General features: G+C 29.2%; 1 protein-coding gene across 1 annotated transcript in view; it reads right to left on the bottom strand.

The window, feature by feature from the left end:
* Positions 1-9,685, bottom strand: part of LOC111623868 — a 41,167-nt gene extending 31,482 nt beyond the window's left edge. The window contains exons 1-2 of the mRNA XM_023366591.1: positions 9,480-9,685; positions 741-766 (exon numbers count right to left, since the gene is read on the bottom strand). The gene's annotated coding sequence lies outside the window, so the exon portion shown is untranslated. The remainder of the gene's footprint in view (positions 1-740; positions 767-9,479) is intronic.
* Between the last annotated feature and the right edge of the window lie 1,776 nt (positions 9,686-11,461).

Raw genomic sequence — 11,461 nt, 5'->3', positions numbered from 1 at the left:
TATTAATTATATATAAATTAGGTACTGTATATATAATTATATATTAACTTATTGTAACTTTGTTATAATTAAATATATAATTTCCGCCGTCTAGCGTGGCGCCACGCTACGGAGATTTTTACGCTACTATCGTCTGTACAGTATGTAAATTAGGTACCGTAAGTCTAATACAGCACTGTAATTTTATACATTTCTTGTGAAAGAAACATTTCTTATTCAACGGCCATATAAATTATTTATATTAATGACGTCTCGAAAGCTCAACGAATTTTTCGCAGAAAAATAACTTATCAGAAATCACAGCCGCCGTTTGGTGCGTTGCTCCGCGATGAAAACAAGCTTAAGCAATGGTGATGTCGAATGGTGCACACTCGGTAAGTAATCCTACAATTTTTTGTTTATAGCATAGTTTATACGGATTATTCTCAAAAAATTATATGTGTTTTGGAAATGTTGAGTCGAATTAGTCTAGAATCGATTAATTTTATGGAAGAAAACCTTTCAAACAGCCGTAATCTGTAAACTTCACACGTGTCAGGCTGCGATTGGCTCATGTATTTAAGGATTCCTACAACGTGAAATTCTTATAAAGTGGAACGTATCTACCACATTATAGGGGGTCTACTGTATTATATATTTATTAATTTCATAAATGTAGACAAAACAAACTTAATTTTTACTTTATTATTATTTGCTGTTTGATACAATTTTTAAACTAAGAACATTTTAAGGCATCATACCTGTTCAATGAAATTGAAGGTATCTCCTGTAATAAAAGAAAAGTAATTTTTATATGCTTAATATTAAAGTATTTAATAGATAGATTTCAATATAAAAGAAATTTTTGGAATAAAAATTAACTATAGTAAAAGTTCATTAATTAATCTAGCATCTGCAGGACCAGAATGATACTAGATTATTTAAAATGTCAAATTATAAGATATTGAATTTTGCAAAAATATAAAAACAAGTTATATATGATCTAAGATTGTTGTAGGCATTGCATTTTGACATTGCTGTATACTTCTTATTTGTTTACACATGCTCTTTAATCAATCTGATGATTGTGCTGTGTTAAGGTCAATTGAAAAACCTGAAAACAATTATTTTATGCTTCTCACTCTTCTTTCAGTAGATGGATTCTTGGAGAAAACAAACATTTTTGGCCAGTTCAGTGGCTTGCCTCAAAATGTTAATACAAAAGTTCAAAGCTCAAAAAGTTTTCATGCATAAAACAAGCTAAAAACCAATAAGGCTCAATTTAGCTTCTATGCATTCCAAAATTTAAGAGCTCCAACCCTTCATCCAAGCATAAAACCAGATTCCAAATATGAAATGCAAAATAGAACTTTTGCATTATCATTCTTTTATCTGAGAAGGACCAATGAAATGGCCAAAAACATTTGTTTTCTCCAAGAATCTATCTGCTGGAAGAGGAGTGAGGTAATTGTTATATACTGTTCCAATTTCTGGAATGTTTTTAAAAAAATCTGAAAAGATGTTAATGAACATATTATTACACATAGTCAACATTATTCCTATTTATTAAAAAACTGGTGTTGTGTTGTATATTCTACATTTCACACCATAACGATATTTATTTTCTTGACTATACAGTGAGCAAAAAAAATTGTTCAAATGGCAAGAAAGTTTTATTTTTCCAAGTCATTTTTAAAAAAATGTGATTATGTAGCACAATGAAAAATAGCCAAAATAAAGAAGACACATTCTTTATTTCTTTCCTCAAAAATGATAACTGCAATTATAAGCAAATATAAAGAAAAAATTGAGTTTGTTTATATAGTAAACATTTCTTACAATTTTTAAACTTAATATTTTGTGTGGTTCCTTTGCTTTCAATTATTGTCAGACATTATTTTGGCATTGCCATCAGCTTTTCCCAAACAGTTTGTATGAGTTTCTTCATTTCTGCCTTGATTTCTCCTCTTTGCCATCTGGATTTCCATGCCATTCATAAATTTTCAATGGGTTGGCAATTAGATTGAATCTGCTTCTGGAACATGTTATTTGTTCAGATGAGAAAAAATTTAATCTTGTTCTTGCTAAAGTTTTTTATTATTTTAGCAAGAACTGGTTTTAGCAGATGGTTCAATAAAAGTGTGACAAAAAAAAAAGGAAGAACAATTAAACCCAACAGTGTAAAGCTAATTGTTAAATTGTTTGGGATCAGTGATGGTTTAGGAGTGTTTCTGTGCAAAAGGAGTTGGCAAATTATTATTAATGAAAGAATGAAGAAATAAGACTACTTAAACATTCTCAAAGAAAATTTGGAAGAGTCAGTTTGCAAAATAGGATTGGAAAATAACTGTTTTCCAACAAGACAATGATTCCAAACATATAGCAAAAATTGTTACAGATTATTTCCAATGTAATGGCATTACTAAGTTAGATTGGTTTCCTCAATCACAAGATGACAATCCAATTGAAAATTTATGGAATGACAGGGAAATTCAGATGGCAAAGAGAAGGCCAAAAACAAGGCAGAGATGAAGGAACTCATACAAAATGTTTGGAAAACAACCAATCCAATTTTTGTGAAAAGTGGATGGCAATGCCAAAATGATGTCTGGCCATAATTGAAAGCAAAGGCAGCCCCAAAAATATTAAATTTAATAATTGTGAGAAATGTTCACTACTATACACAAACTCTTATAATCAATTTTTTTCAATGTTTTTGTCATTATTTTAAATTTCCTCTCCTTACATCTACTTATAACTGTAGTTTTATTTTTGAGGAAAGAAATAATGTTTCTTCACTACTTTGGCTATTTTTTATTGTGTTATATGAACATATTTTTAAAAATGACTTGAGAAAACAAAACTTCCCTGTCATATGGACAATTATTTTTGCACAATGTATTTCCATCCAGAGTCTTTAGTAGACCACAAGTCCAAATAAATTACAATTTTCAGAATATTGGCATGCAGATTATCAAACATTCTGGATTATTGGATGCCAGAGAAATGAATAGCTACTGTAAATTAATTTTCTCTGAAAAATTCTTGTTTACATTAGTTACATTACAGTTTGATTCAGAGAAACAGATATATACAATTAAATGAATAAAATAACCACTACCAATTATTCTGCTTTAAAATTTTATGCAAAATTGAATAAACTGTATAAAGAAAACAAATGATCACAAATTCTATTAAGATTAGCATGAAACTCTCCTTTTTTAGATAAATAAGCAAATTGTCTTAAGCTTGTAAGTTGACAACACATGTATTATGTCATCAACTTTGATTATGATTATAATCAAAGCAAATATGTCATATATATAATAAATCAAATATGATTATAAACTAGTACTCTATTTTGTATTTGTGAAATAAAGCTTTATGTTTTAATTTGATTGCCCTTTCCTTTTTATTTGACTGTTTTCATTATTTATATTTCATTCAGTCAATTCTTATTTTTCAGTTAAATATTACTATTAAATATTTAAAAACTCCTTAAACCAAATCCTACAAATATTTGAAAAAAAAATAATAAATTCAACAAACACTACAGTTTTTGTGTATGTAATCTCTACACTATTTATAGTATCTGTCAAATAGATATAAATCTGCATTAATCTAAACAATTTTGATATTACAAATAACCAGTGTTGTCAATTTGTGTGGATTAACTTAAACTCAATTTGGACTTACATCAACAAGGTGACAACTTGTAACTTGAAAACTTAATAAAACAATTTGCTACCCTGAATTTTCATTTTCATACAATTTTGATTATTGTATAGAAATAAATTTATGATTTCATAGTAGAGACACTAATGTATAGGGGAGACCAGGGCTAGTTGTTACTAAGGGAAAGTTATTGAGTTTTTTATTGTTTTGCTGTGTGCAGTTTTCCACTATCCACTGAGCATGTGGTCTGTGGATAATGAGAGGTGCATGTTGAACAAACACCTCTTGTGTATTTTAAGGTTTGTAATGATAAATGTTCTAAAAATAATTTTTTTAGTTGTGTTTTGCATATGATTTTTGCATATACAATATACAATATACAATATTTGCAAGACCATTGCAAATATTGTATATGTTTATGTTACTATTTAGCTTTAATTTCATGCTATTACTAATCACTTTGGTTAGTTTACACACAGAACTAAAAATAATGGCAACTCTATGGGCTATTAATTGCAAAACAAATGATGATAAAGATGTCCATCTATAACACAAGAGAAGACAACAGTTTTAGGTTGTCAGTTTTTTAATTTTACTTTAAACAAAATCTCTTACACACACAGACACAGTTTCTAATGACCTAAATACACTGTACACAGTTCCTGAACAAATGATACTTTTGTTCCCTGTGTGCACTGTTTTCAGAATGTCCTGATTGAGAATTTATCTCAATAAATGGGGCATGTTGTTACACTATAACAGTGGTTCCCAATTAGTTTTTCCTGCATACCACTTCAAGAAAGAGCTCAAACCCGCATACCCCTTATAGCAGAAATTCATATTAATCCATACTAATATTATAAATTCAAAGGTAATTTTGTCTGTCTGTCTGTTACCTTTTCACATCTAAACAGCTGAACAGGTTTTACTAAAATTTGGCACAGAGATAGCTTACATGTTGGAGATGGACATAGGCTACACTTTACCGCGAGAAAATATCTTACTCCCATGAGAAAATTTGATATAATGTGAGCAAAGTTTTGGGTAGACAGCTAGTTATAAATAGAATAAGTTTTTTTTTACATTTTTTACCTTTAAAATACAATTCTGATAATAATGAAAATAACATAAGGTTATTTAATTTTAATGTGACAAATGTGCACGATTTTCTTTGCACAACTTTGTAAAATCTGGTTGCTTTTTGGTCAGCTTCAGTCTCGAGTCATCTTCGAGTTGAAGTTGGTGACGATGTTTAGTTTTCATGTTTATCATGGCCGAAAATCCGCTCTCGCAGAGGTATGTTGTGCAAAATGGTAGTAAATATTTTATTGCCACTTTGCTGACATGATAATAATGATAAAAATTGTACAATTAACACAATTTGTGTTATTTGTACAATTGTTTCTTGCATAAGAATTTCATTTAGGTATTGTCACAAATGCATTTTTTGATGAAATTTCAAGAATATTTTTAGTTATAAATAAACAAATTTGTGCATTTGACATCATGTTGTAAATTGCAGAATTTTTGATGGTCCACCCATTATTTTTTGATTGCTTCATCTCATGCATTTAAATTTTAAATCGACCGATTTTAGATTGCCGCGTGTACCCCTTCATGCAATTTACCACTAATTGGGAACAATGACAATAGCATGAAGGGGTACAATTTACCCCTAATTGGGAACAATGGCACTATAACAATTCACTTCATACTTTGACATGTTGTTTTCAGTTTTCTTTTCATAGAAAGGTACATGCAAGACAAAAACTAAAGAAAATCAACAGAGAAAGATATACAGTATATGAGAAAGCAGCAAAGGATGCTATGAAAAGAAAATTCCCTCAAACCCTCTGCAGATATCAACATGGATAAAATCTTTATTTTAACTGTAGTTGAGAAGTAAAAATTAGAATTCAGTGCATAGTCTGTAAGAACTGGCTCATGAGATCCTTGGAGGAAATAATCAATTTTATGTTTGCTTTCATTGAATTTATTTTTTCATTTCAATTGTACGACAACTAAATTTCAGCAAACGTATTCCCTGTTTATTATAAATTTGTCTATTGGAAGTGAGTTTCACTTGTTTGATTTTTTTTATTTGAAGTAAATCTTTATAAATTTATAAGAAAAACTTTTGGGTTTGGGTTAAGTGCAATATCAGTTCAGACAGAAGTAAACCCTTATGATGCCAGATTTTGATGATTTTCATAGAGTGGGTTTTCTTTGCATCAATATGAAGCCCTGTCAAACAACTTTTCTACTTTCTAAATTTTGAACTGTTTGGAAAAGCCATTTACAATTAGCCCAGTCTTCCCTATTTATATATCAAATGATTAAACTAAGCAAAACTCTCAGTAAGTTTGGAATGATAAATTTTTATACTTAAATTTTTGCAAAAAGTTAAGTATAGATAGGAACAGTAGTAGTAAATTCTCTTCTTGAAAACAAAATGAATCATGTCATATTTGTCTGAAACATATCTAATCTGAAAATGGTGGAATGCAAAGTCACTAATCCTGGATTTAAAATAGTCATTAATTCGTGATTTATCTAATCATCTGTTGATGAAGTATATCTAAAGGTTTGTTTTTTCTAAGAAAAGGATTTGAGTCTTAACTTTAGATGTGACTGAAATAACTTCAAACTAAACTTAAGACTTGACAGGGCTGGACTTAACTCTTTTACCACTGTACACAGACTAGAATACCACTTTTTCTGAAATAAATGTAAATGCTTCTGACACTAACTTGACTTTATTATATAAAATATATTAAATATGAAAATGATGCATGTTACTAAATGGTATAGTTAATGTATAAGGTACATTTTGTTTTAATGAAAAATTGCATCATACATATCAGCATAGCTTTGACCATTTATAACATACACATATCTAGCTGATGTAATTAGATTATTGAAACCATTACCTTATTTATGTATACAACTTAATAATTAATTATAAATGCTGCAATATTTGAAATTTATTTATATTTTTTTTGTAAAATTCTTATACTATGCTTGCCAATTTGCCATCCCTCAAAATCTGCCATCCTATGTTCAGATCTACTGTCCCTATTCAGAAATCCAGCCCTGTAACTTGATCTATATTTTCCACAAAGACTTGAGAAGTTGAGATTAAACTTGAAAATTTTGAAAAAGAGTTGATACTTGGGACTTGTAATTTATATCATGAAAACAAGATTAAAAGTAACTACTTAAATTTATTATTTTTACTAGCTGTAACTCATCAAAAATGATGGTAGAAAAAATTATTTTCAAACTGGAACATATCATTGGAAGTTATTTACTTTTCTGAATGTACATGAATTGAAATTCAAAAATTATTATAAATTTAATGATTAACCATTTAACCATTAAAATTTAACAGATTGTTCTAAGAAAAATATAAATTCAAATGCAGTTGATGTAGGAATGCATGTTCTGCCAATAAAAAGCAGTTTGCAAAGAGCTACAAATGTACCCCACAAGATTTTATATTATTCGGTATTAATTATATTGCATTGCATAAATTTATGTAATATTATATAAAAAAATATAATAAATAGTCTCAAAATTTTGAAGAGATACAATACAGGTAACCCCCGTATAACACGGCACTTCTATAGCAAGGATTCACTCTAACACGGTTTGAGAATTGGGAACATCCCCCCATATAACACAGTGCTTTTATAGCACGGGTTCATTCTAACACAGTTCGGGAATTGGGTAAAACTCTCGTAAAACATGAAATGTAATAAAGGGTGCGTTCTTTTATACCTCCGCATAACTCCGCGCATGCATTCTAATTGTTTTTGTGGCTACTTTGAATGCTCTTTCTACAAATAATCCATTTAATGGTTAAATTTTACAATTGGGACCCTTCTTTTGCCTCTAAAAGCTCATTTTAGAATTATAGATTTCTCCATCACAATACTATCGATAGTGTGGGAGCCACCACCTTTCTCTCACCATCGTTTCTAAATGCCTACAAACAGCGCTCACTCCCATTGCAGAGCAACTGCTATTAACGAATGCACCCAAAAACTGTTACCAGTTGATGATGCTCATGCTGAGATCATATAGGATGAATAATTCTCTGGTAAAATATTTACTTAAATAATAAATAAGTATTTTACCTATGAAAAAAATGAATAATAAATCCGATTTAGATAAGGATTTAACAACATGTTTTTTAATTTTTGAAACCTAACCCCCCTTTTCACACTAGTTCTTTGTTTCGTATAACATGGATTCGCATAACACGACAATTTTTTGGAACGTAACTCGCGTGTTATACAGGGGTTACCTGTATATACTTTTAGGATATACATACAAAGAAATTAATTTTATATTTGTTACATTTATTAATTTATTATGAATAAATAAAAGGAAGATATATGAAGAACAAAATATTTATCTGAATTATAACTAAATACTGTACATTAATAACAATTATTAATCATTTATAAATAAAATAAATTTAAAATGACTTTTAAATCCAAACATAGAATTCCATGTGTTTTATTTATCTGCATTACTTGTCTCTTCAAAAAAATTATTTTTATTTTATGACAAAAAGAAACAAATGAAGTAAACATAAATGACATGAATAATACAGTAGAGCCTCGAAAACACGGCCTAATGTGGACCGAAGGGTGGCCGAGTTTGTGAAAATGCTGGGTTATCGGGAATGGCGTTAAAAAAATAAGTACAAGTGTGGAGTCCTCAGAAAATACTGTACTATACTTGTATGTATTGTTTGCTTGAGAATACAACAGAGAATAAACTGCCCAAATACCCTCAAACAAAGGAAAAGTACGTCCTTTATGAAGACAGAGCCATTACTACATGAAAATGAAAATTAATGAATACACAGTGTACAGTAATTTACCTGATAAGACAGACCCCAGAAATATACTTTGAGGCATAAAGCTGTCTATAATGAAAATTAATTAACTAAGGATTTTTTTGCCCTGCCAGGGTGTGGCCGAGTTATCCGGAGTACTGGGTTATCGAGTGCCGAGTTTTCGAGGCTCTACTGTACTGTTAATTTTGACATCTTATGATAATTTTATATAATTACAAACACAAAATTTAGAATTATAATGGAAAGTATATACCATATTTACTCGCATATAAGACAAGATTTTTATTCATTTTTCACTGCTTCAAAAACCTAGGTTGTCCTAGATGCACGAGTGAAGGATTCTTTTCATTTTTGCAATAATTTTTATGAGCTGTGTATTTGCATTTTTTACCGGATTCTCACTTTCTGGTGTTTAAAAGCAAAAGTATTTTATCTGGGTCGTTTCAATCATTCTTGTGTATTGTCAGGAGTAAAGATGAATAGCTATAGGAAAAGCAAAGCTTTTGGATTGAATTCCAAAATTACATGGAAGCCTAAAATAAGTTTTAATTCATTCTCATGTGAAAACAGATGATTATTTAGAAATCAGAATTCAGAGAAACTCATAAGTGTAATTGACAAAGAGTGAATTCGACTGTTAAGAATTGAAAAAAAAGGTTCCCAATTGTCCAGCTTTACATGAACAAATTATGTTGTCGATTTTACAAGATTTTTCCTTGAAGTTTAAAATGCCAGTAATTTTTGTGGGACAATGTGTGCATATACATGCATTTGATATTTTATTTGTGATTAAACGGAATAAAATTATAATTGTATTAATAAATCTAATTTTCTTTATTTTGATCTTTAAAGTCACACCTCGTCTTATATGTGAATAAATATGGTATAGAAATTATCGGAATAAAAAAACACGTTCATATTATTATAAAACCATTAATTAATGCAATTTTCTTACCATGTGAATCTGGTTCTTTTAATTCAGAAGATTGTTTGTCTAATTGATAAATACTTGGACCAGGTAAAGAAAGAACCCCAGATTCACTTGCATGTGCTATATCTTTTGGTGTTACATCTCTTGCTGTAGGATTTCCAAATTCATCAAATATTACTATAGGCTTGATATCTAAATTAATAACAGAAAACCAATTTATGTTTGTAATAAAATAATATGTTTATAAAATAAACTTTTAAAGATAATTTAAAAAATAATGAATACATTTAGGTGAGAGTCTATATATTGTTCTAGTTTATTTTGTGGTTTTAATAATGAATACATATTTTAAAAAATCGCTTAAGATAAATTAAATAGGAATTTCTTTTATTATATGAAAATATTCGTTTGATTAACATAGCTTTCAAAATAAAATTATAGTAACTGTCGAGTAGGCTTATCAGCTTTATTCAGAGAGAGAGATTTGGTCCTCTGTTTGGCTGGAGTGATTTTACTAGAGGAGTCAGGGATCATTTTGCACAATTAATGAAATAAGTCAGTTGTCCTAGCAAAGGCATATCTAAAGTAGAGTTTCTGATCCAGCTCTAGATTGGCTGACCTTAAAGGTCCACTAAATCCTTAAAAGGAGAGAATCAGAAGGAAAAAGGAACCTTACCCTCCTACTAGACTGAGGAGATATACTACCAGCCTACCAAATTATTCATTCATTTTATGTGTTCAATCTAAGTCATAAGATGTTCTTTCCAATAAATAATGATACACATCCCTAATGGGAAGGAGATGATGATGATGGAATCCACTCCTAAATTCACTGTAACTTTAACAGAAAAGATTGACCACTTTTAAAAGAATGATTATTTTATAATATAGAGAATCTAATTTAAATAAGTAGAAATATTTTGAAATAAAATTTAATGAGTAACTTTCTTCAGATTAAAATTATTAAAAAGAATAATCCAAAGGTAATACCAATACAAGTGTTCACATTGTTAAAAATATATTTTACAAAGATAGAAATAAATTATTTGCTCAAAAAAGTCTAAATATTCAAATTGATATCAGAACTTTCACAATAGGTACTGTTTGTCTCATTAACATGGAAAAGATCATAGAAAATTACTTTTTTATGAGTCTATATTCAACTTTTATGTACTGTTATACAATGAAATCTCAATTAGCATCAATGTTTAATTATTTGACATACTATTATACCTAACATACTATTTATAGCATTATATTATACACACATATATACCATAATTTTCTGCATAATTTTAAAGTAATCCTTGTTAGTAAATCATCCCATTATTATGACTTATTGTTTGTATTGTCTGATTGTACTTACTGAATCAGGAAGTGTCCAATCAAAATCAAGATTCAAAGAAATATTACAACAAATGAAGATATGGAAGTTGATATTTTAGCTGTAGTAACTCAAAATCTTCACATTAGTTCCAGAAAAATTGCATGAGCCTCAGGAATGTCTAAAACCAATGTTTTACATTTATTTAAAATATCCTTACCATAGTTTGTTGCACCAAGAACTTCTTGGTGATAACTTTCAAAATCATATGAATTTTTGTCATTGGATAGAACAATAAATACAAAACAATGACAATTTTTTAAACAAGGATTGTTTTCTGATGAGACATCATTTACAAATCATAGTAAAATAAATTTGCATAAAACATTTTTCCTTAAGGTACTCTGTCCCTACCAAACTGAAACCAACACTTTACAAAGAAATGACGTGTAAGTAGATCATACCAGGTCACAGGTTGGTTTACAATCTTAGGACCACCAATTAACTTCCTCTGTAAACTCAGCATGAACGTGGAAAGGGTTAAGAAAGGGAAAGGAAGGTTTTTGTTTAGGGATAGGAGACAAAAGACTTCACTTTTGACTCAGACTTGGAGTTGAAGAGACAGCTATTTGTTTGCTTTCATAACAACTATTCTTTAAGTTTGATATTTGAATAATAACCT

This window comes from Centruroides sculpturatus, unplaced genomic scaffold (assembly GCF_000671375.1).
Source record: "Centruroides sculpturatus isolate CEXI.00-Female unplaced genomic scaffold, Cexi_2.0 scaffold325, whole genome shotgun sequence".
NCBI lineage: Eukaryota > Metazoa > Arthropoda > Arachnida > Scorpiones > Buthidae > Centruroides > Centruroides sculpturatus.
This window is presented reverse-complemented; position numbering and strand designations above follow the sequence as displayed.